This window comes from Tiliqua scincoides, chromosome 7 (assembly GCF_035046505.1).
Source record: "Tiliqua scincoides isolate rTilSci1 chromosome 7, rTilSci1.hap2, whole genome shotgun sequence".
Lineage (NCBI taxonomy): Eukaryota > Metazoa > Chordata > Lepidosauria > Squamata > Scincidae > Tiliqua > Tiliqua scincoides.
Window position 1 is genome coordinate 5,159,842 of NC_089827.1, and position 27,936 is coordinate 5,187,777.

The following is a 27,936-nucleotide window of genomic DNA, read 5'->3' on the forward strand; positions in this document are numbered from 1 at the left end:
TCAATTTGTGGGCCCTCGGTATTCGTGGGGGATTGGTTCCAGGACCCTTTGTGGATACCAAAATCAGTGGATGCTGGAGTCCTGGATATAAGGGCAGGTGGGCAAGGTCGTGGCACTGCAGCATCCTATTTTGAGGTTGCACAAGTCAAATGCCGCAGAAGTCCTCCAGGATGTGACCAAAGCAACTTCCAGTTGGCATCCATAACTTCCTGCTATGTCCAGGAGGTGTTCTGAGGCATGGGGAGGCCAATGGAGTTGGCCTCAGAGCATCTGTTGGAGGTGACTGAAAGTCACTGATGCAAAGCAGGAGTAGCTTTTGGTTGCTTCCTGGAGGTGTTCTGATTTGCAGGAAGGCATCTGCAGGGGATCAAATCCTCTCAGATGCTGAGCCCGCGGATAAGGAAGGACCCATGGTATTTTATTCTACTTTTATTTATTTATTTTTCACATTTTCATACCGCCCTTCTTCCAAGGAGCTCAAGGTGGTGTACATAGTTCCTCCCCTCCTTGTGTTCTTACGATAGCCCTGTGAGGTTGAGAGACAGTGACCGGCCCATGTTCACTTAGGAAACTTCATGACTGAGTGGGGAATTGAACAGGAATCTTCCAGGTCCAAGTCCAACTGCTATACCACTACACCCTCCTGGGTCTTAAAATCACATTCCCAATATGTTCTTCTTATTCCTCGTCCTTTCTTCCTTTTCTGTTCAGAAGGGAGGAGGATAAGCTACATGGTGCCATTTGGCCTCCCTATTAAAAAAAAAAAAGTGCCTTTCCAAAATGTGGTCCACATATAAGCATCCTCTGAATGTCCAAACGGAACGAGACCGTTTTGTAGCACTGTAGATTATTTGTTATGTTTCCTCCAGAAAAGAGATTTCTGGTTTCTTTACTTGGCTTCTCGATCGTCTTGAGTGGCTTGTGTTTCAAGGGTTTGGGGAAGTTTGTAGTTCAGTGGTTAGAGCTTTGCATTAAGAAGGCTCCAGGTTCAATCCCTGACTTCTCCAGGTAGGACTGTAAAAGAAAGCCCAGTCTGAAACCCTGGAGAGCCACTGCCAGTCAGTGTAGACCAGTGGTCTTCAACCTTTTTCATGCCATGACCCCCTTCCAAAATAAAGAAATAAATAATGAGACTGGGGACCCACTGCCAATCCCATTCCCCTCCCGGGATCTGATCCGTCAACCCCTGTCTCCATCTGCCCCATTTCTCCCTATCTCTTGGGACATCACAATAACCCTGAGAGGTCGCAACCTGAGCAGGGCTGGCGTTAGGAGATGTGGGGCAAGACAGTGAGAAGAGACGGTGCAGGATGATCAAGAACTTGGTTTTGATAAGGCAGTGCCATGGTTGGATTGGATCTAAGCCCTCTCATGCATAGGTTTTGTAAGGTTGCCATGACCCCCCCCTCCCAAAGAGGATTCACAACCCCATTGGTGTTCTGACCCACAGGTTGAAGAACAGTAGTGTAGATGATATGGTGGTGATTGACTCAGTAAACAACCGCTTTCTGCAATGGGTGATGTTCCTTGTGCATCACTGTCTTGAATTTGGATTTGCACCATTTGCGTTTGAGAATTAGTGGCTTCTGGAGCAGCTGCGAAGAAGCCATCCAATCTGCAGAAGCTACCGGGGTCCGTGGCTGACAACGCTTGCGAAGGTGCATTTTTCTGCCCGCAAAGGGACTCGGCGAAATCCATCAACAATAGAGGCCTCCCATTGTCTAAAGAGGGAATCAGTGTGATTAATGGATTCATTCACGAACGGCATATTCCAAGTGCGGTTTTTAATCAGGTTTTAATTGGACACCTGTCTCCTGTGAAATGGAGCTCAGCGTTTTTCATTTTAGGCAATCGGCAAACACGCAAGGAGGGGAGAGAAACAGAAGAAGGGAAAAAAAATGATGGTCAAGATTCAGTTTCCAAAGGATAAACAATCTGCAGTGTTTAATCAAGAGGAGCACACAGCAGTTGGCAAGTGCCCAACAGTGGCATAGCTAGAGGGGGTGCAAAGCACTATGTTTTGCAAAGAGCCTCACTGCAGTGTGCAAGTTGCCCCTCCTCTTCGGAGCCATTCCAGGTGGTGGGAGCAAAACAGAGGTGTACACCTGGCTCTGAAGGGGCGGGGAAGGGCTCCTTTCCTTGCCGCGGTGTGGATCCCTGCAAAACGTACTGCTTTGCACCCCCTCTAGCTATGCCACTGGCGTCATCAGTATATGAGAAGCCATATTGACTAACTAAGCAATGATAGCAACTGCTTTGCTAACCGACCACAGCAAACTCCCAGCAGACTGCTGTCTCCCTCCTGCTTGTCTCCACTGACCTCCTATGACTTTTGGAATGCCTGGCATTGCAAGGATGATTGTTTGCCTGTGATGCTCTACTGTGCTTATTTATTTCATAGCTATGTCATGCAGTGGTGTTGCCTCTGGGTGTACGTCCATGAACTAGCCCTAAGACACATCTTTGTAGGGCAATGTTTCTCAAACTGTGGGTTGGGACGCACTAGGTGGGTTGTGAGCCAATTTCAAGTGAGTTGGGTAGCACCTCCCTCAGCTGCCATTGATAATACAGAGCTGAAAATACAGGGTACAGAACTGTGGGGCAGGACGGGCTCCTGGTGGGAGAGACGCCTGGTGTTTTCCCCTGAATCAGTGGGAAGATGGGACACAAGAAAGGAGGGAGGGCTGTGTGCTTGGTGAAGGCTCCAATTTTGCATTCTGCTTTCTCATCCAAGCTGGAATGTTTTAATAATTCCAAGCTATGCAAAATAACAGCACAAGCACCATTGTATAATGAGACCTTTGGCTGACCATGGCTTAGGTTTAAAGCTTATATTGATGATGTCACTTCCTGCCATGACTTCCAGGTTAGTGGCATCACTTCTGGTGGGTCTCAACAGGTGGTCATTCTAAAAAAGTGGGTCCCAGAGCTCAAGGTTTGAGAACCGCTGTTGTAGGGTATTCACACAATTAAGAGCGTCTTCCTGTGTGTATCAAGTCCTTTAAGTGCCCAGAAAAGCGTGTTGCTGTATCTCTCTTCATTTCACCTCCATATCGGTGTTTGTACAGTGGGCTCTTTGTATCTGTGGGGGATCCATTCCAGGACCCCCCCCCCGCAGATACCAAATTCCATGAATATTGAAATCCATGGGAGCCTGTGTAGCATGACATTTTCTTAGCTGGGGTCGCATCTGGCCTACTGCAGGTCATACACGTCCTCTTCTCACCTCATAACACCTCCTGGACATGACTGGAAGTCATGTCCAGAAGGTCCTCTGAGGTCCTCCAGCTGCAGGACTGGCATCCACGGATAAGGAAGGCCCTGTATTTCTTCTTCTAATTGTCGGAAGAGTTTTGTTCCTGATGCTGCCGGTTTCACCCCATGTTTGGCAGTGCTTAGTCTTCGCCCTGAGAAGTGAAGAAGATGGCTTGGTTTACTCCTGGCAAGCTTAGAAAATGATGTTTTGTTATTCAGATTTTTTTTTTTTCAAATGCAGGACGAACCTTTTATCAAGCCAAAGTAGCACTTAGCTCTGAGATGGCGCACGAGCGAAACGATTAACTCAGAACCTCAAGAGAGGGCATGATACCAAAATTAGGGGATGTGCAGATCCTGAACACCGCTGGAAATGAAGGCTTGAAGACTCGGCTTCCAAATGGCATGTGCTCACCCTTTGTCATATTCTATTTGAGGTACCCAGAGTGTAGCATCTGGTAGTAAAGCAGGTCATTATTTTCAAATGAATAGTCTGAAGGGTTCTGCATGGCAGGCTAAGTTGAGGCTGCCTGCCTCGCCAATCGCGGCTCAGTAGCAAGCAGATAATTTCATATTTACTTAATAATTTTGCCAGGTTGCGAAGGCAGAGTGGAGTTAGAGCCATGGCTGAAGGGGCACTCTTCCCATCATAGTCCTGCTTGCCGTAGAAATTGTTCATTTAAATCACAATGGGAGATGCAATTTCGTGTATTTGAGCTACAATTTGCCAGCCTCTGCTATGCCGTGAAAAACAGCTGCATATAATACATTAGGATTATTATTATTTTTTTTTAAATTCTGTTTCAGATGTCTGCTAGGGGTGTAATGGTTAACAGGAGTCTTCCATTTTTATGAGACAGGACTTCTTTAGTCTCTGAAGATATCTGCTCTTATTGAGCAAGAACACAGAACGTGGAAATCATCCATTTTGTGAGCTTTTTTGTTTTCCTTTTCTTGAAGTGTTATATAACTATTTTACATAATAAATAAAGAAGTGTATGGAAACCTAGGCAGATCCTAAAATGTATGCAATTAATTGTATAGGATTTACATGCACACACGTATATATATATATACACACAGGCATCTCTCCCCCGTATCCATGTGGGATGCGTTCCTGGATGCAGCAGTGGTGGTCCAGGGGGATAAATCCCCAGGTGCCAAGCTGTTCTGGGGATAGGCAAACCCCTGCACTGTGTCTGTGGGCACTCCAAAAGCCTTCTGGGGCCTCTGCAGTGCCCTTAAACAGTACTTCTGGTTTTCATTGGAAAACTATAAATATAGTTTAACACTCAGAAGACTTTTGGAGCGCTTGGGAATGTCGCACAAGGCTCTATTACGGCTAGGTAGGTAACCTGGGGATGGGGTGATGTATTGTGGGAGGGGTTGCATGTTGTGGTCCTGTGCCTCAGGATGGCACAGGGGCCAGTTCTGCAACTGTACCACAGATACAAGAAACCATGGATATGGGAGGACCCTATCTCTGCAGCCCCCTGCAGCCCCTCCTTGCCCATTACCTCTATTTATGTTGTTTATAGTCACGTGAAGGAATTGTGTACTTGCTTTGACCAGGCGCTATAAACAGAAAGCTGATAGCAACTGTTGCCCTGCACATGCTTGATCTTAGGTGATCTTGGAAGCTAAGCAGGGTCAGGCCTGGTTAGTACCTGGATGGGAGACCACCTGGGAATACCGGGCGCTGTAGGCTTATACCATGATCCTGGAAGCTAAGCAAGGTCAGGCCTGGTTAGTACTTGGATGGGAGACCGCCTGGGAGTACCGGGTGCTGTAGGCTTATACCATAGTCTTTCGAGACCGAAGGTTGCCAACCATCTCCCTATACTGTACACTGTCTCCCGATCTTGTCTGATCTCGGAAGCTAAGCAGGGTCAGGCCTGGTTAGTACTTGGATGGGAGACCGCCTGGGAATACCGGGTGCTGTAGGCTTATACCATAGTCTTTTGAGACTGAAGGTTGCCAACCAAAATAGCAAGACAAGCAGGCAGGCTGCATACAGCTATGAGGGGATGACTCAATTTCAGTAGATTTCCCCTGGTTCTGGTGTTGTCTGAGAGGGAAAGGAACATCCCTATATGGAGACTGAAGGGCCCCGGACGCTGTAGCCTTTTCTCGTAAGGGAGGTGCCCCAGCCCAGCCATCATTTTGGTTGCTGTCTTCTGCACCTTTTCCATTTCCACTATATTCTTTTTCAGACACGGCAACCAGAACTGTTGGCTCTCTGGTGAGAGCACCTATGTTACATTTACACTTTTCGCTGCGCACTTGAAACATCTTGAGTGTACATCTAAACATTTGACGTGTGAAGGTACCCATTGAGAATGAAGAATCAAGAGAAACGGATGGAGAAGAAGCAGCAGCAAGAATGGGAGGTGCAATGGGAATATGAGCTGATGGGGAAAGGTGAGCTCAACCATAAATGTATGGCTACTTGTGCACTAGGCGCTTTGATAATTTGGGTGTTCTTCGAATATCTTCACATTTTACATGAATAAATGCAGCCTCTAACAGCTCTGGTGGGTTTGTGTTGTGCCCCAAAAGCTACGCAAGGGGATTTGTTATTCAGAGGGTTAAGTGTGCCAAGAGAGGATGGAAGTTTGAACATGTGGTCTCCACAAAAACCTACAGGGATTGATTTCCCTGAGTTTCACAGTGCTTCATAAAGGTCAGAGAATACACTTTGGTTCTAATGATCCATCTCTCCACATATTTAGGACTTGGCTGGCTCAGTGTGAGCCTGACCTTGCATACCGTATCAGTGTGCTGTTTTCTGACCTGGGCTGTTTTGCTGGAGTATTTTTGTACACTCATCAGACAGATGACATTAGATTAGAGACACTCATCATCTCTAACCAAGAGCCAAGCATCAAACCAAGCCTTATTGAGTCCATCTGAAGAGAACATTCGTGGCACTATCCCAAATTTATACTGACTATTTCTGGGCATTTCTTAGCTCCTGGCCACTGAGGTTGTTCCAGAATAGCAGGGTGAAAGAAAGTGTGAGTGATTTGTAGAGATGGGAGAAAGTTTTATTTTTACTTTTTTCCAGATTTGTTCCAGTTTTACTTTTTTCCGGATTTCAGTGTTTTCTAAAATCAGAAGTGCAAAAAGCGGTGCTTTGTGTTTTTATTCAAAATTTACATCACAATTATAAATTATAAACACTTTAAAAGTGTACTAGGTAGGTGATATCATAAGAACATAAGAACAGCCCCACTGGATCAGGCCATAGGCCCACCTAGTCCAACTTCCTGTATCTCACAGCGGCCCACCAAACACCCCAGGGAGCACACCAGACAACAAGAGACCTGAATCCTGGTGCCCTCCCTTGCATCTGGCATTCTGACATAGCCCATTTCTAAAATCAGGAGGTTGCGCATACACATCATAGCTTGTAACCCGTAATGAATTTTTCCTCCAGAAACTTGTCCAATCAATGGTATCATGTCAACAGATACACGTGAACTTTTAGTTGAAAAGCGGTATATAAATACTGTTATTAATAATAATAATAACAACAACAACAACAACAACAACAACAACAACAACAGATGCAGCCACAGTCATTACCTGTGCACACCTTCCCATTAAATAATAAATAAAAACAAAATAAAATGGTTGGTTTTTTTGCAGATTTTGAGTTTTTTTTTTTTTTTTACAAGAATGAGAAATGCAGAAAGCGTTGTTAATGCATTTTTATTTCATTATCACTCTTTTCTCCCACCTCTGAGGATTCAAGATGCTTGCCCTGCTCTTATGAAACTTGCTTGGGGGGGGGGGGGATGCACATCAACCTGGAGGAATATGTGTATTCTGTCAGTTCAGGGACAGAATGTTAATCTGGCCCCTTGGGTTAAGATTTCCTAGGGATCACGAGCCAGCCATGTTTCTTTTTGATACTCCTCTGAAAGATAAAGGCGAGCCACGTCATACCCATCAGAGACACCTGTGCTAGTTACTTGTGGTGTGAGGAAGCCAAGACATAATGTTACTGTGCCTGGCACTCCATCTATAAATGGGTGTGTGTGTGTGTGTGTGTGTGTGTGTGTGTGTGTGTGTGTGTGTGTGTGTGTGGTGCCAGAGCCCCTGGCACAAGGCCTCTAGGAGTTGTTCCCATCAGGGCCTCCAAGAGGAATTTTATCAGGGGGTACAACAGGGGTGCTCACACTTTTTTGGCTGGAGAGCTACTTTGAAACCCAGCAAGGCCCGGAGATCTACCAAGAGTTTTTTTTACAATGTTCGCGCCATCATAACATATAACATTTATGTGTGCAGTGTATGTTGGTGTACCTTGAGCCCCACTGAGTATAACAGGACTTACTCCTGAGTAGACATGCCTAGGATTAGGCTGTGAGGCTGCAATCCTAGCCACGCTTACCTGGGAGTAAGCCCCATTGAGTACAATGGGCCTTACTCCTGGCGTTTCCTCCCAGAGGCACCTGAAGGGGGGGTCGGCACTCCACGATCTACTCATTTTGCCTCGCGATCTACTGGTAGATCGCGATCCACCTATTGAGCACGCCTGGGGTACAAAGTTTCTTTTGGTCCTCTTCCCAAAGGAGGGAAGAGGAGGAGGGAAAACAAGACCAGGGGAAGGTGGCAACTGCTGGAAAGGTCTCCAGAGCCCAGGACTAGTGGGCTTCCCACTTGGTAGATCTGGCCTCCTGGGCTGCTCAGCCCAGCCTCCATCTTTTGCTCTCTATGAGGCCAGCTAAAATCCCAGGAAATTTCTGGGCCTCCTCCTTTGGCTCCCATGCCTGGGTAAAATTTATCCCCCTGTTCCCCCTCGCCCCATGGGCCCTGGTTCCCATTGACTGGTAGGGAAGGCAGGAGAAGGATAGTCACTACACATTGGCCAACAGACTTGAGTGGTCTCTTTTCTCCAGCTTCTTCCCAGACCCAAGGACCTTCCTGCTAAATGGGAGGGCACCAGGATGAGGTCTCTTGTTATCTGGTGTGCTCCCTGGGGCATTTGGTGGGCCGCTGTGAGATCCAGGAAGCTGGACTAGATGGGCCTATGGCCTGATCCAGTGGGGCTGTTCTTATGTTCTTATGTTCTTATGAGGGACAACTCCCTGTGAATTGTAGCTGCCAAGATTTCATCCATTTGCTACTGGAGAGGGGAAGGCAAGCTGTCCCCTTTTCTCACCTATTGCCCACCAATAGGCTGTCTTCAGCACTGGTGCTGGCATTGCCGAAAAGGTGCGCTGAAGACGGAGAATTAACAAGAGAATATTTGTTTGCTTAAAAGAAACAACACATCTTTTCTGCAGTGACTTGAGTTTGCGTCATTTAAAATATTGTTTGTGACCTCCCCTTTCTTGAAAAACAATAGTCTTTCACCTTTCTTTCCAGCCTGCTGCATCTGCTCATGTTTTAGAAGAGGGCTCAGGGATTCCTGGAATTCAATTACAGCCCGTCACTGTTATTTATATTGATTTATACATCATCCATGGTGACAAGCTCATTGTGCAGCCTTAATTTGCCTTAATGGCTTTATTGTTTATTAATAGCAATGCACCAGTTTCATTTTGAGCCTTGCACTTCAAATGTCAGCCCCTTCTCTTTGCAAGGAGCTTGGTGGCGCAGGTGTCAAGCAGACAAGCGCTGACAACAAGACTTCGAATCCTGTCAGTGCGCGGTGGAAGGGTTGCCCTTTTTGCGAAGCATCTGCAAACCTGACAAGAACTCCCCCCCGTCCCACCCCCAATTAATGAATTGCCACCGATTAGTCTTCTCGAACAAAATTTCCAGAGCAGACAAAGTAGCAATTAAGGCTTTAAAAAAATGGCTTAACTAGTCAAACATTTATCACCAAGCTAATCGGTCTTCTCAAGTTGTTTGTGGGCAAACGGGGATTCCTTGATTTATGCTGGTTGCCCTCAGGGTGAACAAATGTCACAACCCTGAAAGAGGATGGGGCACCCCCAAATGTAGAACATCCAAGAAAAATGTAGGACGTGACAAAATAAAAGATAAAAACACTTGTATATTGATTTCATGTGGTTAATTGAAAGCAGTGATTTTCAACCTTTTTCATCTCATGGTACACTGACAAGGCACTGAAATAGTCAAGGCACACCATCAGTTTTTTGGCAATTGACAGGGCACACTGTGCTGCCAATGGGGAACCCACATCCCCAATGGCCCTACTAATAAATGACCCTCTCCCAAATTCCTTCGGCACACCTGGGGACCATCTGCGGCACACCAGTGTGCCATGGCATAGTGGTTGAAAACGGCTGATTTAAACACGATATAACTTATTTTTAAATGTTAAACTATATTACTTATAATTCATCACATATAATTTATTAATTACAAGGAGGCTATGCGCTGCCTGCTTATAGGGAAAAGGAGGGCATTTAAGTTCTTTTCCAGGACACAAGGCTAAAAAGAGGACACGTCCTGGAAAAAGAAGATGTCTGGTCATCCTGGTTGCCTGGTCTCCAGTTGTTTTCACAAGTGACGCCTAAAATGATTTTTGGCTATCCTCAAGTAGGAAACTTAAATTTGATTATACAGGTGGGATGTCAGTATCTGCAGGAGTTCCATTTCAGGACCCCCAACGGATACTGGAATCTATGGATACCAGGGTGTGCACTTTTTTGAGACTCTCTTGGGATGCAGTACCTGGATTCGTCCGCTAGATTGAGCTGTAGCACACGGAATCTTCCAGAGTTTTTTGGCCACTTAATGCCTTCCAACAAACAATAAAATGTATGAAGATTAACATTCCAAATGGTTTAGCATATCGGAATGGAATAATAAAACCAAGAATATTGCAGAGAACGCAGAGCTAGAAAATAGCGTGGTGTTAGCAGGGCTCTCTCTCTCTCTCTCTTTTATGACAGGCTATGTAGAGTTTTATAATGAGGGCAGAGTTCACTACTGATTATTGCTGGGGAAAGTTTTCCGCGGACAGCTATTTTTCTTTCATCTTTGCAATCTGCTGCATTAAGCAGCTGTACTCCCCAAGGAAAAGCCTGCTGTGTTTCTGCTTGGTAGCACACCGCAGCGCTGGCGCACCTCGAGACTGCAATGTTTCTGAACAAGCGGCGCAAGGCAGAGGAAGAGATGAAGGGCTGAATTGATTACGTGATGAATACGGTTTTGTGCGGTACCAATTGTGGCTGAAAAATATTTTAAATGTCAAAATGTTGGCGTACACGGCCAGGAGCAACATATGCTTGTGTTGGCTTCAGTTGAGAACATGTCTCCCTCCTCGCTTCCTTTGGGTTTTTTTTTTTCCCAAGGGCCAGTTCAGACAATACCTAAATTACAGCTCTGCACATTTAATGATGTGCTTTCTCATAGTCTGTGCTTGTCCTGGCTTCTTACTTCCTGGAGAGACTCTTCAGTTGTGTGTGAGGCAGTTCTAAATCTCCCCCACCCCGCCATCACCCAGCTATATTGCGTGTGGGGCTCTTCATCCTAGGAAAAAAGGCATGGGGGGGGAGAGAGACACGATTGAAACATACAAAATTACGCAGGGGATGGCTAGAGTGGATAGAGGGATGTTCTCATCCCACTCACACAACACCAGAACCAGAGGACAGCCACTAAATTTGAGTGTCAGGAAAGTTAGATTTTAAAAGAATTCCTTATCCAGTATTTAATTAATCTGTGGAACTCCTTGCCAGAGGATGCCATGATGGAGTCTGGCCTAGATGCCTTCTTTAAAAGGAAATTAGACAGATTTTCGGAGGAAATGTCCTTCACAGGTTGCAAGCCATGATGGGTATATGCACCTTCTAGAGGTCAGCTATCTCTGAATGCCAGATGCAAGGGACTGGCAACAGGTGTCTTGTTGCCTTCTGTGCTCCCTGGGGCATCTGGTGGGCCCCTGTAAGATACAGGAAGCTGGACTAGATGGGCCTTTGGCCTGATCCAGTGGGGCTGTTCTTATGTTCTTAACTACAATTCCCAGGAAGCCTTGCAGGTCTCTTGTTATCTGGTGTGCTCCCTGGGGCATTTGGTGGGCCGCTGTGAGATACAGGAAGCTGGACTAGATGGGCCTATGGCCCGATCCAGTGGGGCTGTTCTTATGTTCTTAACTACAATTCCCAGGAAGCCTTGCAGGTCCCTTGTTATCTGGTGTGCTCCCTGGGGCATTTGGTGGGCCCCTGTAAGATACAGGAAGCTGGACTAGATGGGCCTTTGGCCTGATCCAGCAGGGCTCTTCTTGTGTTCTTATATGTGCCAGTCATTCCCTATTTTCCCATGGCTGGTCCTCTAGGGAGCCCCAGTGGGACCATGGGGGCACTTTAGGGGAAGGGGTCCCAGCCTATCTAACAGTAGCAGTATGATGAAAGAGGAAGTGGCAGGCACCTGGAAGGATCAAGTGGTAAGCAGGGAAAAATGAGGCATGGCTGAGCTGTATTGTTCAATGAAAACAGAGAGCCAAGGGGCACAATGATGGCAAATGGAAGTGGTGGCAGCAGGTTAGAGGGCAGTGACTGAGAAAAAGTGTGTGGTGCACCTTATTGGATAGGGGGGGCTCACCAGAATTTGGTCTCAGGTACTGGGGGGGGGGCCTTGAGCCAGACCTGTCTGTTTCACACTTTTCAAAGACTCCTGGGAAGTAGCGTAGCTAGAGGATGCCTCCGTTTTGCTCTTGGCACTGAAAATGGCTCCGAAGGGGAGGGACCCCTTGCATGACACGTTCAGGCACCTGCAGGACTTAGTGCTTCTGCACCCCCTCTTGCTACTGCTCCTGCGTCCCCCAACAGCTGGAATTTAGGGAAGCCCTGCTTCTGTACATGAAGGTTGCATTTAACCATCGTAAATAATAGCCATTCATAGACCTTTCTCTAAGAACATGTCTACACTTTTTGGAAAGCCATCTAACCCAGTGCTTCGCAAAAACTGTGGGTCACTAGATGGGTCACAAGCCAAGTTCAGGTGGGTTGCTTAGCACCTAGTGCATCCACCATTGAAAATGTGGGAAGATGGAATGCCAGAAAGGGGAAGGGCTGTGTGGTTATGTTGCTTGTATCAAGGTTGGAAATAGGTTTTTATTCCCCCTTTCTGATTCACTTTGCTATTGGAAAATGGTTGAAAAAGAACCCAACTTATGGCCGCATTCTCAGGAAAGCAGCTCTGGTGTCATGACTGCACTTTCTGTTTGATGATGTCACTTCCAGCCATGATGTCACTTCCAGGTTAATGACATGACTTCTGGTGGGTCTCAGGCAGATTGTCTTCTAAAAAGTGGGTCCTGGTGCTAAAATGTTTGAGAACCACTGATCTAACTCAGGGGTCTCCAAACCCTGGGCCGGGGGCCAGATACGACCCGCTGCAAGCCTCTTTCCGGCCCATGGCTAGCCTCTGATCCCCTGAGAGCCTCTGGCCCAGTTGACCAAACACAACCAGAGTTGTGCTTTTATTTAATTTTTTTTTCCGGCCCTTGACACTGCCAGATCTTTGGTGCGGCCCTTCAGCCGAAAAGTTTAGAGACCCCCTGATCTAACCTAATGGCCATCATCACACAGTCTGATGGTCAGTTCCCTTTAAACTGAGCTGCGCTGGAAGGATGCTGAATTTGTACTACACTTAATAGTTTGCAATGTTTGAAAAACATCAACATGGTTTTGGGAAGCAGGTATTAACTGGAAGCTTTTGTTCAAGAAAAACAGAAAGCCAGGTGACAAGTAGCACAATTCTTTTTTCTCCCCCCCAAATATAGATACACATAACTCATTGATTCTGGAGTGTCCTTTGCCCTGAGTTTCTTGACTATGACAACAAACACTGGTGTTGTTTGCAAAAATGTTTGGCTAGCCCCTTTGTCAGAACTGAGCAGCTCCCGAGAAAGTGGATACTTCTCCTTATAAAGGCAATGGTGAATGTGTACTATAAATATACACCTGTACATATATTGTAAACGTTAAAGAGAGAGAGTTGCAATTTAACTTGCTATTCCCTTGAAAGGCAATTAGGATTGTGATTTTCCCCTCTCTGTGGACCCCGTTTGCTACAGCGTAGGCAGGGGCCTCCACTTTCTGTGATGAGCAGTGACCTCTTTTAATCACCACTGTCCACCGTCCGGGCTTATCAGGCAATTTAGCTCCAGGTGCATAATAGCAAGTTATTACCGAGATAGAATCACTTTAAGTTTCGAGACGGTGGAAGCCTTCCCAGAATCCATTACTGCCTGATTGAATTACTCAGATTTCGGCGTGTGAAGGTTTTGTACAGCAGCATGTAATCCAGGAGAGTAACTAATCATATCATATTGATTTAGATGCTGCTCGAATGGGGAAATCTAATTGTGAGGCCGCGGAAGCTTCTTGGGGAATCGGGGACTAATGATGGCGTTTGTAATCTCGTTTGCAGGTGAAAGTTCTAAGGCGTCGCCATGCAGAGAGTGGCAAAGGGCGTCTCTGATGAGGCTTTGGGAGCCCAAGAGTAGAAGGTGGAGGTCATACAGAGTGGTGGTGGTTTCTTAATGACAATGTTGTGGTTCAGATTTTGGCTGCTACATCTCCCCTACCAGTTCTCCTCCACCATCTGAGCAGAAAGGACACCAAGGACAATGAATTCTGATTGGAATTGGGAAAGCGACGAAAAGAGCTCGTCCTTCAGCCCCGCTAGAGTTTTGCCATTCTGAGCGAGGCTGCTGTTCTGTTGTGCCTTCAGCTCTTAGTGGCATCCTTGATCTCTTGTGTTCCTCCAGGTGAGAATAAACAGCCCCAAAATGCCTTTCATCGTGCAAGGCAATGGCGCTATTCATCCGGCACACTTTGTTTTGTTCCTCTGAAACAAAAACCGTTCCAGGGTGCTCCTTTTGTGCTGACATTTTCAGCAACTTGACCTTGAGTTAGATCTTGCTTCGGGAACAAGATCACCGCTTGATCTTGTTTTGTGTCTGTGGCTCTTGTGTGCGGCTCTTCAAGCTGTTTTGCATTTAATGAAAATGTATGGTCCATTTATTGCCTGGCAATTAGGCTTAATGCTTTTCATCTCTTTTCTTTGCAATGTTCCAGTGGGGTGGCCTGCAGGCTATAGAAATATATATATCTATAATACTATGACTCATTTAGCCTACATGTTGACATGGTGATATTTCCCTAATAAAGCATGATTAGGAGATTTCACTCAGCAGAGATGCCAGTGTTGTAAAAATTGTGACTATCCATTCATCATGTCAGTGCAGTGATAGGGTGAAATTAATTTACCACTCAAATAATACATTCTGACCAAATTTGCAGGAACAGGCTAGGATAACCAGTAAGTGCTCACTTACCAGTACAATGTAGTTAATGCCAGCATCGGGTTTATGACATAGTTGCTACAACTCTAGAGAACTATGCATCACCTAGAGTGCACCAGTGCAATGCGGTGCAAGGCTCATAAAAGAAATTGAGAAAATGTGGTGTAGGAGGGTGGGTGGAATGGTGAAGTTGGTCAACCGCAGCAGAACAGAATGTCAGAACAGAACTGGGGCACCAAGTTAGCCATGAAACATGAACACGAAAAAGCAGGATTGTTCACTCGTCACACAGTAATACAATCCATGCGCAACTACTACATGTACAGTTTGTGGTCGTGTAGGGAATATCTTGCACAGGACACAGCAACCTTTATGCACCAACACAAAACACCCCCATCTAACCTAGACTAGACACCGCCTGCAGAATCCCCTGAAGATGAATCGCTTCATAGACCCTGTGCCTCTGACAAGAGACAGCAAAAGAGGAATTGGACTCCCAAGCAATGGAGATGAGACCATGTAGACTCCCCTTCCCCCCTCATGGCTTTCTTAAGCAGAACAGAGGCAACTTAGACTGCCTGCTGCCTCCCCAGTGATTGCTGATGTAGGTGCCCTGCCTGTTTTTGATGCGAAGCCAGCCATGATTGCAACCTTGCTGAGGCAATTCTGTCAGGTGCCTCCCCAGCAATTGCAGATGCAGGCATCCTCCCTTTTTTTGATTGGAAGCCAACCATGATTGCAGTGAATTGGATGTGTGTGTGTGTGTGTGTGTGTGTGTGTGTGTGTGAGAGAGAGAGAGAGAGAGAGAGAGAGAGAGAGAGAGAGAGCGCTACTTAACTCACTGTGCTGGAGAAGAAAGGAGAGCGGCCCACTTGGAGGCAGGCTGTGCAGCATGGCCTTTCCCAGTTTGAAGAGACACTTTGCCAACAGTCTGAGGCTAAGAGGCAAAGAAGGAAGGCCCATAGCCAGGGAGACAGACCAGGGACAGACTGCACTTGCTCCCGGTGTGGAAGGGATTGTCACTCCTGGATTGGCCTTTTCAGCCACACTAGACGCTGTGCCAGAACCACCTTTCAGAGCGCGATACCAGAGTCTTTCGAGACTGAAGGTTGCCAATACAATTTAAGACATAATAATAATACTATATTTTTTAATCATCTTGAGGATCTATGTTGAAATTTGAATCCAAATGAAAATGTTCAATTAAATGTCCAAAATTTTTAAAAGCTTTAAGTAGAAAAAAAGCTTCCTGTGAACTGTACTTAGGAATCAAAATCTCTGTCTTCCACTGTCGTTCGTACTTTCCCTGCCAGGTGGAATTGGGTTGACTAAGAGCAGCCGATGGATTTATACGGCAAGACTTTACTCAGATGGATAATCCCTCACTTAAGCAACCTCGTTGTGCAAGGAGATTACTTTGAGCCCCACATTTCAGAAGAGGGAGAGAGAGATGAATAGCAATCTCTTATGGAAGAAAAGTCTGAGCTGAAATCCTTGCCAGGACTCCTTTTATAGGGGGGATCTGTGATTGTGCCGAGGTTTCCTGTGGACAGAGATTACGAGGAAGAAAATGCATTTCCTTTCCTTTGATTATACACTGTGGCTCAGATCTTCCGACTAGGCCGTGTGCCTCGTGGGTATGAAACAAGGAGAACAGGGCAAAAGGAGCACGGGCCTCTTTAGGAATGTCTAATTTTTCAACCTGCCTGCTGCTTAAAATTGTAATACCTGCAAATGAGGCCACCCAAAAACAGCAGAACATGAATAATGCTCAGGCTCTAAGCTGACGTTGAAACAGAAGGACATGGCAGGTCTGTTTCAGCAAGGGATTCTGGATGTGTTCTTTTGGGACCTGCTAAACGTCCTCAGTAATAAGGGCAGGATTTCCAAGAAAAGCTGAAACGCTACGTTATCAGCTGCAGCTTAGAACAGCAATCCCTTGCAAGCCTAATTTGAGGCAGAATTTCAGCTAGTTTGCATTATTCAACGGCGTCACTAGGGGGTGCTGATCACACTGGTAACACCCTCGGGGGGGTGACACCACTACTAACCAAAATTGTGTAAAATCTTGGTATATACTATCATGTTATATATCATTTGATTGGCAATTTCATGCAGAATGCAATGAAACAAACCATGTTGAAACCATGTTTGTATCCGATCAAATGTTATAGCCAGATAACGAGAAAAGGAAATCACAAAGGCCTTATGTCAGCCATTTTCAACCACTGTGCCGTGGCACACTGGTGTGCCGCGAGTGGTCCACAGGTGTGCCACCGGAATTTGGGGGAAGGTCATTTATTAGTAGGGCCAATGGGGGATGTGAGCCCTCCACTGGCAGCATGGTGTGCCTTGTCAATTGTCAAAAACCTCATGGTGTGCCTTGACCATTTTAATGCCCTGTCAGTGTGCCGTGAGATGAAAAAGGTTGAAAATCACTGCCTTATGTCACAAAATGTGGATTTCCTTAACTCAAAGCTGAACAACGAAACTGATTGTTCAAAGAGCCAGTGAGGTGTAATTATAATACAGCTGGGGACCAAAAAATTGTTAGTATGAGTCAGCTCTCATTTCCATGTATCAGATCTAATACCAGGACTCCTATTCAGTTGTGTGAATGTCAACGAGTTGGCCACAGTTTTTTTGTTGGGTGACCTGTACTGTGGTAAATTAAAATAAAATAAAATAGGGTTGGGGGTTACACCAACCCTAGTGGTGACACTACATTCAGGCTGTGTGTCTGATATTGTAATATTCTGTATGGGAGGAGGTCCATCAATGGGGTGACACAATGAGCTCTCGCACCGGGTGTCGCAATCCCTAGTGATGCCTCTGCATTATTTGTATACATCATTTTCTATATATTTTACATCAGCATGGTAGTCATAACATATGAGCTAAACTGTTGTGTTCTTTGTACTATCTGTCCTGCTGAGAAATGGAAAGTGGTATCTGACTGTATCATTGAGCTGCAATGGATGGGTAAGGAAAAGAATGCTTACAGTGATGCACAGAAAATGCGCTTGTGAGCTCTGGCACAAAATTACTTGCCACAAGGAGTCACCACTACTATGGATTAATGGAAAGAGGCTTCCTTCTGGTAGCTGCCATTAACCATTGGTGCCAAGTTTTCCAGAACCCTAGTAAATTGACTGGTTGGCACCTAGATTTTGGAGAATCCTTTGCAGCATCTGGCTGCAACTCAAGGCCAAGTTAAGCACACTGAAAGCCACTGACTGATTGCAATGAATGCAAACATCACTGTTCAAGTCTGTTTGGTCTAAATGAGCAAACTTTCTAGCACTTTTGCGTGGCTTGCTTTTTCACAGTAGTGCTGTTGCCCTTGAATATGTAGCAGGCATGGAAGGAGATAACTGACTTCCATTTTTAACAGAACCGGAAACATTTGCATGTGCTGAAAGAGTGCGCCTGATCTTTGGTTTGTTTAGCACAAGCCTGGCCTTTTCTGAATTAATTGACCTTCTTTATTTGTCTTTGTGCTTGGTCCCTGGCTGAACCAACACTAACTGAGTCACTTTCCCCTTCCCCAGGGAGGAGGGATTCAATTCTGGCTGACAGGATTCAAAATACTCCAACAGGGAACTGTGGAGTTAAGGTCAGATGATGCGTGAGCTTTAAATTGGCCATAAAGTTCATGTGTCATTTGACCCAATCCCTTCTTTCTCTGCTTGAGCGCTGCCTGGCTGCCCTCAGGCCAGAGGTCTCTGCAGTTTGCATTCACCAGGGTGGGTGGAGAGATCCTGCAGTTGACTTTGACTTTATTTCTTGTCTCCACGTGTCTTATAATGGTCATAGATCAAACCAGTCCCCAATGAAGAGAGTGGAAGGGCCAAGCTAGGTCTTTGGATGGCTGAATGCAAATCTAGACCTCATAGTTATGACTGGTTTTTGGAGCTAAAACTTGGGAATAGAGAAATGGGCCAGAAGTTAGAGAAATCTAGATGTTGGAGTCTGACAGAAGGAAGCATTTTATTGACCAGGTAACAAAGAAAATCAGAAAATCCTTGAATTTGTGTTTTTATCCTGAGTGACTTTACATTTTATTCTTCCCTGCCTTGTGAAAAATTGCTCTTCAAAGACAGCATATAAATATGCTTGGGCTGCAATCCTATCCATGCTTACTTGGGAACAAGCCTCATTGATTTTATGGGATTTACTTCTGAGTAGGCTTGCACAGAATTGGGCTTGAGTAGCCCAATCCTAAGCTTCTCAGCACCGCACAGTACAGCAGCATCGAAATGGCCACCACTTTATCCTGATGGACCAGGGAAGCAGCTGGAGGTCTGCTCGGGGGAAGGGGACAATTTTCCCCTTATCCTGAGTAAAATCCCAGGCTCTGCAATGGGGCTTCTTGGGTCTGCGCCAGCTAAATAGCTGGTGCAGACTTGAGAAGACCCATGTTGGGCTTCTGAGCCCAACATGGGCGCAAGGATCTGGCAGAGGAGGGCACTGCTGGTCTTATCCCCACCTGGCTGATCTCACCCCCATTCTGCCCTTCTCCTGCCCTCCCTCCCTCCATCCAAGAATTCTTCTCCCTGCCCTTCCCCCATGCCCGCTTGCCACCTGGCACTTACCTTTGTTCTGCCAGGAGCCAGGGGTTCCTCCTCTGTCAGCACAGGACTTCCTGTTGGCACTTTTTACTTGGAGGGTGGCAAAAACATGGCTTGTGCAACACCCGGCACCAGTAATATATATGCTAATATATATTAGCCTGTTCAAAGTACAGATCTGTCACATTTCCCCAAATGCAGTTCGCATACCATCAAGTCTAATAAATAAAATACACATTGAAATGAATGGCGACCCACCTGAAATTGGCTTACGGCCCACCTAGTGGGTCCTGACCCACAGTTTGAGAAATGCTGCTTTAGATTGTGTCCAGGATGTTTTCCAGGATGGGTTGCTGAAAGAGTGAGACCTAGATGGTGCATGAGTTCAGGTGCCAGAGACAGACTTTAGGAAGGCTCAGTTTAGACCAGGGGTGCTCAAACCCTGGCCCGGGGGCCACTTGCGGCCCACGAGACCTCTCAATGCAGCCCTCAGGGAGCCCCCAGTCTCCAGTGAGCCTCTGGCCCTCCGGAGATTTGTTGGAGCCTGCACTGGCTTGACACAACTTCTCTCAGCGTGAGGGCGACTGTTTGACCTCTCGTGTGAGCTGTGGGATGAGGGCTCCCTCCACTGCTTGCTCTTTCACATCTGTGATGCAGCAGTGGCAGTGAAAGAAAGGCCAGCCTTGCTTTGTGCAAGGCCTTTTACAGGCCTTGAGCTATTGCAAGACCTTCATTCATTCATATAAGTTCATCTTTAATATATTCATTAATGTAAACTTATGTAAATTTATTCAAATTTTAAATGTAAATTAATTCTTTTTTCCCCCTGGCCCCCGACACAGTGTCAGAGAGCTGATGTGGCCCTCCTGCCAAAAACTTTGGACACCCCTGGTTTAGACCACCGCCACCCCCAACATCTGATCATATTAGATTTCCAAGAGCAGCCTTAACTCTTCCTAGTGTTAATGCTAGTTCGGTAATTTTGCTGTGAGCACCGGGCTTGCTCCATTTCTCAGTCGTCTCCTGGCATCATGCAGCTGGTGCACAGTTAATCCTGTATTACAGATATAAGGCTTGATGGACCACATGTTTGCTTCTCAGTCTGTTCTCTGTTTATATTGCAGTCAGCATATTACTGTTGCACCAGCAAAGAACTATTTCCACAATCAGATTAGTGCAGCATTGATATGGAGCCCAAAGCAGAGGCTCTAATTCACTTTATTATTCAATTTGCAAGAAATGTGGAAAATAAATTTGAGGAGAGGGGATTGGGGTTGAGCAGTTCCTTTTTCACCGCTCAGAAAGCTATTTTGGCTTCAGTGCCATGTATCTTGACTTGCCTTGACTCACATTGTTAAGCGGGTGCCAAAACGTGGCTTCAGAAAAATTGTAAAGTCTTCCTCTGTGTTGGAAAAGCCGGAGATGTTAAGCCGTGTTCCAGGTGAGCAGAGCCCGTATAAACCCATGGCCGCGATAAGGCTGATTTTCATCGGAACAAGATGACAGCTGGTTTTGAACCAGAAGCAGTGGTTAGGGTGATAAAGCAATATGAATGCAAAGTATGATTACGACTCTCTGCCATTTTCCTGTGATCACCCCGCAGCTTGTACCTTTTCGTGCTGTCCAGTTTCACGCTCATTAACCTTCCCTAAACAATGCCATTTGTAACGAAGCGGTCTGCGGCTCGGGCCAGGTCGAGCAAAGTCGGACATGTTGCAAACCAGCTTGGCAGGGGATTCCCCAGCATGTTGCAACCTGGCTCTAAACTGTGCAAGCTCGTTCCCTCGCAGGCAAGAAACCTGACACGATTGTCACCTCCAGCCTCTTGTGAGTGATAGAGGAGAACAGGGTTAGGAGCAGGGAGAAAAATAAAGGAAGACAGAGGATAGGACCATAGTCCACAAAGCCTTCCATGAATATTAGCAAAAACTACAGTAGATCCTCATCATCCACAGGTTTGTGATCCAGATTTAATTCAAGGAGGATTGAAAGCATTGGAGGACCTCAGAGACAACCAGTAGTCACATCCGGGAGGTCTTCTGAGGCATTGGGAACCACACGTAGCCTCCCTGTACCTCAGAAGACCTCTGGGCGTGACAGAAGGTACTTCCAGTCACTGGGATACCTGGGAAGGGGTGTCACAGGAACCGGGTTGCACAGGAACCGAGATCACAATTACTTCTGGTCTCATCCAGAGGTCCAACCGCAGGTTTCATTATGCATGGATTTCTAGCACATGCACTAGATCAGGGGTGTCCAAAGTTTTCGGCAGGAGGGCCACATCATCTCTCTGACACTGTGTCGGGGGCCGGGGGGGGAAACAAAAGAATTAATTTACATTTAAAATTTGAATAAATTTACATACGTTTACATAAATTAATATACTAGAGATGGAACTTATATGCATGAATGATGGTCTTGCAATAGCTCAAGGCCTATAAAAGGACCTTGCACAAAGCAAGGCAGGTGCTTTGCTTTGCTTTGCTGCTGCTACTGCATCACAGACGTGAAACAACAAGCAGTGGAGGGAGCCCTCATCCCACAGCTAATGCGAGAGGTCAAACAGTAGCCCTCACACTGAGAGTGGTTGCGTCGGGCCAGTGCGGTCTCCGGTAAGTTTCCGGAGGGCCAGAGGCTCATTGGAGACTGGGGTCTCCCTGAGGGCCGCATTGGGAGTCCTCAAGGGCCGCAAATGGCCCCAGGGCCGGGGTTTGGGCACCCCTGCACTAGATGAACACAGCTTTTGGTGCACAGGAAAGAGAGACCAAGGAAGAGACTAGAAATCTCAGTGGAAATTCCTGATTCATATGCTGATGTCTGAAGCAGAGGGTTCAGAGAGAAGAAAGGGTTAAAATCCCTACTATGTTTATAAAGGAAATGTCACCAAGGCAGAGGAAGTCCTGCTAATTTCATACAGTTGAAGTCTTGGGACTGACACTTGGAATGTGAACCTTCCAGTTCCTTTTCATCAGGCATATATTTGCCTTTGTGTCCTAAAAAATCCAGGGAGCAAATGTTTTGAGGTACCACCTAAGTGGGGGGCACCATAACCCTTCTCCTGCTGCCCGATTTTTCCTGAGAAGGCCTTCTGGAAGCCTCAGAAGACCTACTGGAAGCCTGACAGGTGCTCGCAGCCTCTCCGACCCCTCAGAAGCCCTAAAATGTTGAAAACCGAAAGTGACGTTTTTAGGTCTGGGAGGGGCAGCATTTTGAGATCCTGGCCGTGGGTTGCACAGGGACTGGGATCACAATTACTTCTGGTCTCATCCAGAGGTCCAACCACAGGTTTCACTATCCATGGATTTCTGTGTCCACAAGAGGTCTGTGAAGAGACCCTCCATGGATACCCAGGACCTATCTGTATGCTTCTACTCACCCTGCCACAAGATATCCCCTGAGATCAGGAGGTTCTTGGAGTGTGTGTGTGTGTGTGGGGGGGGGGCTTATTTTCATGGTTTCCTACTTCAGTTGGCCATCCTTTGGAAATGAGTGCTCTGTTTGCGGACGGCGTTCCCAGCAATGCTGTTCAGAGATCTCTCTGTCTTGGGGGGAAAATGACTAATGCTGCTGAAGTTTTGTAAACACAGAGAAGACTTTCCATCCATTACAGAAAATAGCTTCTGATACCGATATTTGCTGGGAGAGAGCAGGGGAGAATAAAAGAATTAAGTAACACATGATTGCGGCTGCAGAGAGACTGGGTTTCTGGCCCAGGGGTCTTCTGTGTTTAGTAGCTGTATTTGACTTGAGGTGAGTACATATTGGAAATGGAGAGATGGAATTGCGGCGTGTAAAATGACCAAAAAGACACCCTGGCTGTGTATGTGTGATACCAGTCTCACATACAGCAGCCAACACAACCTGTACCACAGCATAGCACAGCCAGAAAGGGAATGTGCTGCAAATTGAGGCTTGTAGAGAACCGAGCTTCACAATTAAGTCAAGCCAGCGAGCCAAGCCGTGTACCAACGGCAAAGGCAAAAGAAAACAGTCTGGAATTCATACTGAAGAGCTTTCTTTCCTGGCCTCTGGAGTGCAGGAATTGTTCAGTGTCTTGCTTCCTGTTAAATTTAGCTGTGTCCTTCCTCTAGCGTTCAGGCTGTCTCGTGCCTTGGTTAAACAGCAGACTGTTCCATTTTTAAGGAAGAGACATGTGTGTTTCCAGTGGTACTAAAGAAAAATGAAGGGGGTGCAGGGGGATGCCCCCTGGGAACCATGGATAGGTAAAACCGTAGATACCAGATTCACGGATATGGGGGGCGTGCCTGTAGAAAAAGGTAGAGTGTTAGCACTTGTAAGTAAGGCTCACCCATTCCCATTTGCATAGAATTGTAGCTTTAACGTAAAATGAGTCTTAGTGTAAAATAATCAGGTAGCCCTTGGCATAGCTCAGAGGTTCCCAGACCTCTGTTCACAGTGCCCCTATAGTAATTTTTTCACAGGGCCCCTACTATGTTTCCTTTGAACCTTTAAAATAACTTGTGGTGCCCTGTGATCATCATGGTGCAGAGTTTGGGAACCACAAGCCTACTTATTAAAATTTACCCCACGGAAAATCTTTTAGTTTACCTCTTACAGATCCTGATACTTCTTTTCAGCTGAGGTCCCTTGAAAAACATTTCTAAGGCAGCAACCTGATGACATCACTGCTATCGCTGAAGGAGAAGAGTTCTATACTCCTAGTCCAGGGGTTCCCAAAGTGGCCTTCGTGACATATTACATTGTCGTGGCACACTCACAGGGGCACCACTGGATGTACCCAGTCACCCCTCCTATCTGTTCCAACCCCCGCCCCTCCATCTTGGATCTCATGAGATCCAAGATGAGGTTTCCCAAATCTCAAAGGATTTGGGTGTTGCCATCTCGGATCTCACAAAAAGTCATGAGAATTGGGTGTCACCGTCTTAGATCTCATGAGATTCAAGATGGCAGTGCCCAGCTGAGCTGAGAAGATGCTGTGGGTATGTTGTACATCGGGTTGTGTGTGTCATGACCCATGTAAGTTTGGGAACCATTGCCCTAGTCATATTTATGGTTCCTGTCTATCTTTTCTTCTCCCTGGTGTGTTATGACATCACTGTGTTCACCTCAGAAGGGTTCATTAGTTATTCTTTTTGGCGACATCACAATCTTATGTGGCAGTTCTTCCAGGGATGGAATGTTAATTGTGTGGCTTTCTGTGGGTCTTTTTTCTTTTTCAATGCATGTGTTCAGCCTCAGGAACGATCCAATTGTTGTGAACCAATTTATATCTTCTCTAGCAATAAGCAGTACTTTCCTGCATTTTTGACGAAGGAGCCGTTTTCATAGCTGGCTGCTGTGTACCCTCTTCACCAGTGATCCAGTCAGAGTCATGTGCAGCAACACTGCCGACAGAAATTGAATATTGCTTGAAATTGTTGCCCTCTGAGGCCTTCCAGCTATGGATTTCATTACCTGCAGAATTTGGTGTCCATGGGGGGGAGGTCCTGGAACAGATTCCCATGGATACCGAGGGTCCACCATAATCCATTACCTTGTGCAGTTGCTGCTTGCCAAGGAGACCTAGAAAACTTCACCACATGTGATGAGTGGCCGACATCAAATGGGTTCTTTCAATGCCCAGTGTCACCTCTGGATAAAGGCGAGGGGGAGGACCATACCTGCTTGCTAAAGACATGCAACCGGCTTGTGAGTTTCAGTTTCAATACCTTTATTGGCATACAGTTACAATACATACACACTTACATATACAAGAGGAAAAAAAAACTTAAAAGAGCTGACTAGAGAACCATAACATACCAAACTAAAATTGACAATTATAAAGCACGGACTTCAGGAAGTAGGGACACACTTCAAGTTGGATGCCACTATTTGTGAAATAAATGTAGCTATCTGGAAAATGATGTTAGGGTCAGTGGAGGCTAATAAAGATTGCAATATAACAGAGACCTCAAAAGAGGAGTTAAGATAAGATTGGAGAACTAAGCATTTTCCCCTAGCCACACTATGGAGCGGGCAATGAAAAAGGAGGTGATCTAACGTTTCTGCAACTCGCTGGGGGCAAGGACAAATTCTTTCCTGGAGAGGAATACCTTAAAATCTACCCCAAAGAACAGCGGATGGAATAAAGTTGCAATGGGCCATTGAAAAGGCCCTTCTAATTTTTGGGCATTCCAAAATGTAAAAATAATTGGGAATTTCCCCCGCTTTGACCGGTAGGTGATGATATACTGGTGAACAAACTGGCTTGTGTTTTCAGATCTTTCTCAGAGTACCTGTTCACAGACCCTGTGCTCTCTGAAGAACAGCAGATGGTGACCTGGGACAGTGAAACTCTTGGAGAAGTTTCATTTTTCTGCCTCATTAGGGCTTAGGTAATTGGGCAGGGTGGTTAATGGATTGCTGTTTGGGAAATTGTTGGCTCTGACCCTTGGATGCACTGTTGTTTTTCTATTTTGAATTACCTTGCAGATTCACTAGGCCAAAAGTGGGTAAAATGTTTTGACTAAATGCACACACCTAGACTCCCTCCCAGAACATTTCTGTGATGCCTCCTCTCTTACACTCCTTCTCAGAACTCACTTTCTCTGTGAAGAATTTGCCCAGATTTCAGTTCCCAGACCTGATGGAAGTGGTTCCTGCGCTTACCTAGGTCATGATGCCCCTGCAGCCTCCTCATCTAGGCTCTGCCATCTTTGTTTTTTTGCAAAATCTCACAAGATCCAAGATGGTGGCATCCAGATCTTGCAAGATTTGGGTGTCACCATCTGGGCTCTCAAAAAATCTCACAAGATTCAATATCTCTGGGCAGCACCCAAGGATACAGGTAGAAGGGGCCACCCGGAACATCCTATGGAGCCCTAAGGCAACGCACACTTTGAGAACCCCTCCCTTATGGTTAAGAATCCTAAATTTAAGTTTGCATAACTGAAATGATCCCATGTGTTTTCCATGTCTCCCCTGTGCAAAATGTTAGAATGTAATTTCCATGGACCTCAACAGGTGGGAAACCCTGGCCTCTGAGTGGCCTGCTTGGAGGCAGGCTGTGCAGCATGGCCTTTCCCAGTTTGAAGAGACACTTGGCCAACAGACTGAGGCTAAGAGGCAAAGAAGGAAGGCCCATAGCCAGGGGGAGAGACCAGGGACAGACTGCACTTGCTCCCAGTGTGGAAGGGATTGTTACTCCCGGATTGGCCTTTTCAGCCACACTAGACGCTGTTCCAGAACCACTATTCAGAGCGCGATACCAGAGTCTTTCGAGACTGAAGGTTGCCAAATTTCCATTGAAAAGTGATGTAGCTGTTCATATTTTTAAGCCACCACATGCATTGGTAACACTGTCAAAATAGATATCCCTAAACAGATACATGTCACCCTGTGTGAGTATTTGATTTTTTACTTCATGTCAAGCATCATGGACACTGATGACACAATAAAATGATAGCAACACTTTTCTTTTGTTTTTAAATTGTAGATATTATGGTTGTTGCGTAGGTTATAGAACTATTTTAGAAACTCTGTTTTAAAGGTTGTACCTGTAGACCACTAGTTCCCAAACTGTGAACCGTGGCTCCCTGGGAAGTGGCGGAAACCAGCCAGGGAAGCCGCGGAATCCTTGTGAAACTCCGCCACCCTATACAATGAATAGCCATAATGGGGAGCTGTGGCCAATGGTCCTGTAGGTCAAGGAAGGTCAAGAAAAGGTTTGGGAGCCACTGCTGTAGACAATTGTTTTGTACACAAAAAGGTTGTTGTTTGCTCAGAACCCATGTTGGAATGGGAGGGATTACAATGATTGTTTGAGTAAGCTATATTCTTTAAAAATAAAAATGTATTATTATTGATGAGGATGATCATAAACATTACAGCATGATCAGGCACATACACTAGATAAAGGCAGCTTTTGGTGCACAGGAAAGAGAGACCAAGGAAGAGACTAGAAATCTCAGTGGAATTTCCTGATTCATATGCTGATGTCTGAAGCAGAGGGTTCAGAGAGAAGAAAGGGTTAAAATCTCTACTATGTTAATAAAGGAAATGTCACCAAGGCAGAGGAAGTCCTGCTAATTTCATGAGTGCTCACCCTATTTAACTGCATACAGTTGAAGCCTTGGGACTGACACTTGGAATGTGAACCTTCCAGTTCCTTTTCATCAGGCATATATTTCTGTCCTAAAAAATCCCAACATGGCATCGTCTACTCAACTGTAGCCAGAAGTTTGCCCTGGTGGTGATGTGTCTTTGACAGCACACTGTCAAAAGTACCCCCACAGGAAAACTCCATTTTCAATGTTCTGACAGTCAAGAGTTCCGGAAAGCTTGCATTTTGAAAGTGATGTGTGTGTGTGTGTGTGTGTGTTGAACTCTCATGCATAGTCGTCCAAAAAATTCCAGCTGGAAGTCCTGACTGATGCTGCTGGCCAGGACTGTAGAAAAAAAAACTATGTTTTAGCATACCCTGGGAAAGGGTGAAAGGCAAGAAACCCTTCAGAATACCCAAAACCTAAATACAGTTGGCGTCATGGTAGTAGTGTAGCTACGGGGGGGGCAATGAGGTAAGTATTGCAGGCGCCGTAATGCACCGTGTAAGTATCCCTCCCACTGGCCGTTGTCGCCCAGAATGGCTTCAGTGGTGAGAGGGCCACTTTCCCGACCCATTGTGGCACCTCACTACTTACCACTAGGCTGCTGCCTCATGGGTTTTAAAGTTATTTAACTTTAAAGTTACATAACAGTTATTTAAAGTGCCTCATGGGTTTTAAAGTTATTTAACTGTATTGCAGATTAATTCGAGAAAATTCAATTTTATAAACTAAATTTTGAAAATGTGCCAAGAGTTTTGTCAGTTATCCCACTGACTTTTGAGGTGAACCCTGGGAGGTGGAAACAAACTGA

At 45.9% G+C, this 27,936-nt stretch overlaps 1 pseudogene; it reads left to right on the plus strand.

The window, feature by feature from the left end:
* Positions 1-5,079: 5,079 nt before the first annotated feature.
* LOC136657688 (5S ribosomal RNA) lies at positions 5,080-5,202 on the plus strand (annotated as a pseudogene).
* Positions 5,203-27,936: the final 22,734 nt, after the last annotated feature.